Genomic DNA, 6,176 nt, shown 5'->3' with positions numbered 1-6,176 from the left:
ATATCAAGACAAGTATGTTTCAGAGCTATATGGCACTTACAAAAATAGTAAGCACACCACTGACTCAAATACATGGTCTACAGAAAGCTAAGGAATCTAATATGTCTTTCACTATAAAATAGTATTGTGGGAAGCCTAGAATACTTGACACTCACAAGACCTAACATAGCTTATGTAGTAGACTAATACACTAGTTTATGTAAAATCTATATAATGCTCACTACCAAGCTATCAAGAGGATACTTAGATAGGTGAAAGGCACAATATAGTTTGGTGTGAGAATTTTGCCCCATTCACCATTTAACCTATATGATTTTTTTCTAATGCATATTGTAAAGGATGTCTTATGACTATAATATCCATCACATGGTACAATATTTATCTTGGAGAAAATTGCTTGATTTGGACTTTGAAGAACCAACATACAATAGCAAGATCAAGTATTATAGTTGAGTATAGGACATTGACTTAAACTACAACTGTAATGACATGGTTAATAAACATTATTAATATAATTAGAAACTATTTAACCACTACACCTACACTATTATATGACAACTTAAGTGCATTTTAAATGACAATATATTCAATACTATATGCCAGAGCAAAACATGTGAGATGCACTATCATTTTGTTGGAGAAAAAGTTACTAATGGATAGCTTGTCAAAAAACTTAGTTAATCAAAGAACCAGCAAGTGGACAGTCAAACAAAGGAAATGACTAAGAAAATATTTATAGTATTTCAAGATAATTTGGGAATGATTCCTCTTTCACTCACTATCTCGAGCAAAAGTGTTGAAGAGTCTGATCAAAAGAAAAATATGGATGGTTGTGTGCGCGCAAATCTCCTTATAGTGTGACATAATCTAAGTGTTTGAGTATTGAAGAAGTGTCAATCATTTGTATACTAGTCTAGGTACAAATATTTTTCAATGTAGAACTCATATATTAACTGTAGAACTTATTATATGAATACAATCTTATCGATATATTGTAAATATTTCTAATTACATGTTTGTTCTTAAGCATGTTCTTTTTTATAAATAGTATAAAATGTTTAAATATGAAAAAAACATTCTTAGGATATAGAAAATGTATTTCTTTATAAAATATGACATTAATTTTCTCTCGAAAGTAAGAGCTTTCTAGAATATGTACATCTTTCTCCAAAACTATTTAAGGAGATCAATACATCTTCAACGAAATAAAATTGATTACTTTACTAAAATGATTTGCGTGTTGACTTTCACTTTAATTTGTATAATTAAGTTCTCAATTATTTTATTTAGAGGTAGGGATGACAAATGGGGTAGGGCAATTTTGAGGCAAATATGCTAAACCTATGAAGACTTCAACCTGCCCCGCACTGCCCTGCATCACATAATTTGTAATTTGCAATTCGTACCACTATGAAATACTTAACCTTTTTTATTTTAATTATTTATAATTATTTTATAATCTTATTTTCTCTAAATTTTGCATATATTTAGTTTAAATATTAACAAACTGATAGTTCATTAAATAGTATCATTGTATGGGCATTTTATTAAGAAAAAGAAAGAAATTATTTTTATATTTTTTTAATCAAATTAAAATTTTAAAATATTATTTATTTATTAGAAAAATTAAATAATGTCTAAAATAAAAGGCAAGAACCAAAGGAAAAATGAAAAAAAAAAAAAGAATAAATAAAAGACTAGCCAAAAAAAATAACTGGCCCTCATTGGACTTCACACCAAAAATTTTGAGTTGAATTTGGGGTCACCAAAAAGGAAACTGAAGAGGCGTGTCTACATTTCACCAGATCCCTAGACTCCAATGATATTTTTCATCACCTTCATGTGTTTTTTTCCTTTTCCTAGGTAGTTTCTCTGAATTTTATATCTACTTTTTGATTAATTCCTAATTTATTAGCCCTTGTCTTTACGTCAATGATGTCTCATGAAAGAACTCCATTTTTCTCCATCTCTACTTCGTAGATGTTGCTTTCTCTTGGTCTCAAATAGGGTTATTTTTTTACTTTTAATTTAAAAAAGAAGAATTTGACCCTTTTTCGGAGGTTGTGTGTGATTTTTGAAGTTGAATCATAATTGACTTATTGTTGATCTAGATTTATTATAGTCACATGTTGCTTCTTTGATCTGCGTGATTTTTGTGTTTGGTAAATTTTTAGATCTGTGCAAGTAGCTTTTTGTATTTAATGCTGATGCATTTGTTTTCCCTGAAATGACTCACTGTAAACTCTGAAATGACTCACTGTAAACTCCTATGTGAGAATCATATTAGAAGTCCATATGCCAAAAATCATATGATGCATATAAATTTCCCTATTTCCTATCTTTGTCTCTCATGTTTCCGTTGTTATGATTCTCAAAGTAGGTGTTCGTTGTTTGTTCAGGTTAAGAATTCTTTAGCGTATTTAGGTTAACTCCGAAAACAAAATAAATTCTAGCCTTCTTATAAAATTTAGTGCTAGATTAGCTAGACAATCTTCAAGCCTGTTTCCTTGCGACAAGTTTGTTGTATTTGAGTGTTAAATAGCTATAATATATACTAACTATCATTAACTATCACTACAATGCACTATGGGACTTTTGAGACCGTTATTAGAATTTTTTGCTAGTCTATTTTGAGAAATTTCAATAGAACAATGACATGATAGAGTGCAAGATTAATGACACCAAGGAATGTTCTAACTAACCTACCATCAAGTGTGAAATAAAGTGCTTCAAAGTTGAAATCCATTGAGATCTGTGGCACTAACTCAAGGTATAAGGAATACGTTGAGAAAATGTCACCTACACTTGATCAAGAGGTTGTAAAGGATACCAAGATCTCTTAACGAAGAAGTAACCAGAGGAACAACCATGGACAATCCCATTTACCCACAATTATACTTTTGCTAATGGTATGCCCCTTCCATTATATTCTTCTATTTGTTATAAATTATACTCATCAGTGTTACTAGAACCTATCAAAACTGAGGAGCAAGCGAAGGAATGGAGTTATGATATAGTTCTCTTCACTATGGGAGATGACCAATCATTTACTTACACAAGAAATTATATATCTAGGAATTGGAATTTTGTGGCTACAGCGGAACTCTATTGTCATGATGAGGGTTATTATATTGTGAAGTTCTAGAGCATACAAAATATGGATGAGTTCCTCTATTCAAATCCTTATACTATCAATAGAAATAATGTATCCTTAATGTTTGTACATATATATTTGATGTTTAACAAAAGCTAACTCACACTATGTAGTTATGGATCAAATTTCCTAATCTTTATTTAATTGTTAGGGCATGTGACACTAAGTAAGATTGCAAGTCGACAATGAGAATCAATGTTTGCGGATGAGTGCACAAAGAATTGAATAAGAGATTCCTATGAATGAGTATTGATTGATGTTTATGTTACTTAGTACTTACCTAAAGAAATAGATAATACTAAATTTGGTGGCAATTCATTTATGTATAAAGTGGTTTTTGACTAGAAGTCTTTATTTTGTAAATACCGTGTTTAGTATGGGCATGAATGCAAGGTGGATCCAAAGCAGAAACCTACAGCAGCCTCTTAAAGAGAGAGGGACATAAATGACCCAAAGTTATTCATTAGTGGGTTGGTAAGTCACATTATACATGAGTATGTACCAAGCAAGGAGACGGTGGATCCGATCAAAGATTTGGAGGGACTAGTGAAGCAATAAATGAAAGATATTTATAGGACCCCTATACATAGGTGAGCAGGCTGGGAAATCTCTAAAAAGTTTTTCATATACTTCTTTGGTTCAACATGGCTCTGCCTCTGGTAGCAAGGGTAGCCTAATGGTCAATCTAAATTCTCTTGCCTTTTTGTCAAGTGTATAATAGTAACCAAGTTAGGAAGTCCGTCTAGGGGGAGAACCCATTAAATGTTCAATAAACTGACTGTTTTGGAATATGACAGGCCTGAATAGGCTTTTTAAACAAAGGGAGAAGGGGCTTTATCTGAAGAAACATGAAATAAGTCTAGCTGGATTTATAGATGACAAAGATAAAGAACCTAAATTTAAATCTAGCTTAAACAAGGTGGATAAAGGTTGGAAATGATTACATAACTATAGACATACTAGTAATGGTAGAGTACAATAACTTTAAAAGGAAGAATATATTTGTGTCACAACTTTGGAAGCTAATATTCAGTTTATCAACTCCTTGTTGTTGATCTATGTAGTGGCTTTCAATGCTCTCACACTATTATTTATGGTAGTAATAATCTTGAAGAAAGGAAAATATTATGATATAGCTTGATAAAAACATGTGCTGCTGTAGGTGCACTTTGGTGTATATGTGGGGACTTCAATGCCCCACTATCAACTACTGATAGAACTGGAGGGCAAGCGGCAGCAGATTGAAAGACCAATGATTTTCAACATGCGATAAATATTCTTACGTTGATTGATCCAAAGTCTATAGGTAGGCTTCTTGCTTGGACAAATGGACATGTATAGATTAGGATTGATCGGGCTTTATGTAATGACAATTGGGAGGTAAACTATGGAGGCATCAGTGCCCGTTTCCTTGAAAATCATTTGTTTGATCGCTCTTATAAAACATATGAATGTCACTAACACTCTCAACACTACCAAGAAGCCTTTTAAATTTACAAATGTATTGGTTGAGGATAAGAAGTTCTTGTCCATAGTTGCACAAACATAGAGCTGCTAGGTGTAGGGCACTACCATGTACAGACTTTGGTGCAAACTGAGAATCTGTAAAGAGACTTTAAGGGAGTATTAACCAGAGGATTACTTATTTAAGGGAGAATTTGAATGCTATATAAGTTTAGATCACTAGTTTCTCAAGCACTGAGTTGATAAAGAAGGAGAAGCAAGCAATGGATGAGATAAATAAATGGTTTCTTGTACAAGATAAAACCTTAACACAAAAGTCAAAAGCTCATTGGATTTTTGAAAGTGATAGGAATAATAAATACTTCTTCAACTATGTGAAAGTTAGGGAAAGCACAAACAACATCTCAGTTCTAAGAGATGGCAATGGTAGGTTGTTGCACAAGAAAGTTGATATTGAGGAAAAAATACTTGGCTCTTATAGGTGACTATTTAGGCTCTGATGCAACCAGTATTCCTTATATTGATCTAACTATGTTAAAGATAGAACCAAGTGCTACTTTGTAGCAATAACAATTAATGTATGCAACAATTTCAAGGGATGAAAACAAATAAACTTTGTTTACGGTAGATGATAACAAGGATCCAGGTATTGATGTTTTTATGCTGAATTTTAAGAAATCTTGGGGGATAGTCCAACAAGTTGCCTCAGATATTATGTTGGATTTCATTCAAACTAACAGGTTGTTAAGAGGTGCAAACAATACACTAGTCACTCTTATACCCAGAACTTCTCATCCGGACTCAATCAAGAACTTTAGACTTATTACATGATGTTTATAGTGTATAAGAGTATATTAAGGATCATCTCAGCAATAATTAACAATGTGATTGATAGAATTATAGGAATATCCAATCTGCTTTTGTTCTAGGTAGACTAATCTCAGACAATATCATACTCAACCATGAACTGGTGAAACATATTTCACCTAGATACAATTATAAAGTAGATCTAAAAAACGCATATGATTCAGTTGAGTGGAAGTTTATTGAACAAATGCTCAAAGAATTGTGGTTTCCAAGTAGGATGGTCAAATGGATCATGAATTACATTAAAAATAGTTAGTTATACTTTTATGATCAATGGAACAATTTCAACCACTATGCAAAATAGAAGGAGATTAAGGCAAATGGACCCTATGTCCCCTTATATTTTTGTTCTACTAATTGAATACCTCTATAGATATCTGAAGGTACTGAAGAATGAGCAAGAGTTTAATTTCTCTATAGATATCTCAAGGTATTGAAGGATGATGAAGAGTTTAATTTCCATCCTATTTTTCAAAAGCTTGGAATCATTCATTGTAATGCCCCGATTCTGCACCCTGGATGCCACACGGTGCTTACGACCCTGAAGGACCACAAGCTAACCCATGACTGGTATCTGCTGTGAGCACTAAATAATAATACTAAAATAATGCAGAAGTTAGGCTGAAATGCCATAAGATTCATAATATGGATACTGATAATAACCTCTGAAAGCTGAACACTGTCTGAACTA

General features: G+C 32.4%; 1 long non-coding RNA gene across 1 annotated transcript; it reads left to right on the top strand.

Annotated features, from left to right (window-relative positions):
• Nucleotides 1-1,673: 1,673 nt before the first annotated feature.
• Nucleotides 1,674-4,600, top strand: LOC107877196. The gene is made up of 2 exons (XR_001676239.2): nt 1,674-1,863; nt 4,317-4,600. It is a non-coding gene; the product is annotated as an uncharacterized LOC107877196 (long non-coding RNA).
• Nucleotides 4,601-6,176: the final 1,576 nt, after the last annotated feature.

The sequence above is a fragment of the Capsicum annuum genome, chromosome 1 (assembly GCF_002878395.1).
Source record: "Capsicum annuum cultivar UCD-10X-F1 chromosome 1, UCD10Xv1.1, whole genome shotgun sequence".
In the NCBI taxonomy this organism is placed as follows: Eukaryota; Viridiplantae; Streptophyta; class Magnoliopsida; order Solanales; family Solanaceae; genus Capsicum; species Capsicum annuum.
This window is presented reverse-complemented; position numbering and strand designations above follow the sequence as displayed.